General features: G+C 39.5%; 1 protein-coding gene across 8 annotated transcripts in view; it reads left to right on the top strand.

The window, feature by feature from the left end:
* The window catches only part of Wdpcp (WD repeat containing planar cell polarity effector), a 314,567-nt gene that overhangs the window by 181,723 nt on the left and 131,517 nt on the right, over window positions 1-1,327 (top strand). The window lies entirely within an intron of this gene.

Here is a 1,327-nt window from a genome sequence, read left to right as displayed (position 1 = left end):
CTTATCAGAGAATGCATACCATGTGTGTTCTTTTGTGATTGGGTTATCTCACTCAAGATGATATTCTCTAGGTCTATCCATTTCCCCAAGAATTTTATAACTTCATTGTTTTTAATAGCTGAGTAGTACTCCATTGGTAGATGCACCACATTTTCTGTATCCATTCCTCTGTTGAGGGACATTTGGTTGTTCCCAGTTTCTGGCTATTATAAATAAGGCTTCTATGAACATAGTGGAGCATGTGTCCTTATTGCATGTTGGAGCATCTTCTGGGTATATGCCCAGGAGTGGTATAGCTGGGTCCTCTGGTATTACTATGTCCAATTTCCTGAGGAACCACCAAACTGATTCCCAGAGTGGTTGTACCAGCTTGCAGTTCCACCAGCAATGAAGGATTATTCCTCTTTCTCCACAACCTTGCCAGTATATGCTGTCACCCAAGTTTTTTATCCTAGCCATTCTGACTGGTGTGAGGTGGAATCTCAGGGTTGTTTTGATTTGCATTTCCCTAATGACTAAGGGTGTTGAACATTTCTTTAGGTGCTTCTCAGCCACTTGGTAATTCGTCAATTGAGAAATCTTTGTTTAGCTCTGTACCCCATTTTTAATAGGGTTATTTGGTTCTTTGGAGTCTAACTTCTTGAGTTCTTTGTATATATTGGATATTAGCCCTCTATCAGATACAGGATTGGTAAAGATATTTTCCCAATCTGTTGGTTACCGTTTTGTCCTACTGACAGTGTCTTTTGCCTTACAGAAGCTTTGCAATTTTATGAAGTCCCATTTGTCGATTCTTGACCTTAGAGCATAAGCTATTGGTGTTCTGTTCAGGAAATTTTCCCCTGTACCCATCTGCTCGAGGCTCTTCCCCACTTTCTTTTCTATTAGTCTGAGTGTATCTGGTTTTATGTGGAGGTCCATGATCCACTTGGACTTGAGGTTTGTACAAGGAAATGGGAATGGATCAATTAGGCTTCTTCTATATGCTAACTGCCAGTTGAGCCACACCATCTGTTGAAAATGCTGTCTTTTTTTCCACTGGATGATTTTAGCTCCTTTGTCAAAGATCAAGTGGCCATAGGTTTGTGGGTTCATTTCTGGGTCTTCAATTCTATTCCATTGATATACCTGCCTGTTGCTATACCAATACCATGCAGTTTTTTATCACAATTGCTTTGTAATACAGTTTAAGGTCTGGAATGGTGATTCCACCAGAGGTTCCTTTATTGTTGAGAATAGTTTTTGCTACCCTGGGTTTTTTGTTTTTCCAGATGAATTTGAAAATTGCTCTTTCTAAGTCTGTGAAGAATTGAGTTGGAATTTTGAT

This window comes from Mastomys coucha, unplaced genomic scaffold (genome assembly GCF_008632895.1).
Source record: "Mastomys coucha isolate ucsf_1 unplaced genomic scaffold, UCSF_Mcou_1 pScaffold22, whole genome shotgun sequence".
Taxonomy (NCBI): Eukaryota; Metazoa; Chordata; class Mammalia; order Rodentia; family Muridae; genus Mastomys; species Mastomys coucha.
This window is presented reverse-complemented; position numbering and strand designations above follow the sequence as displayed.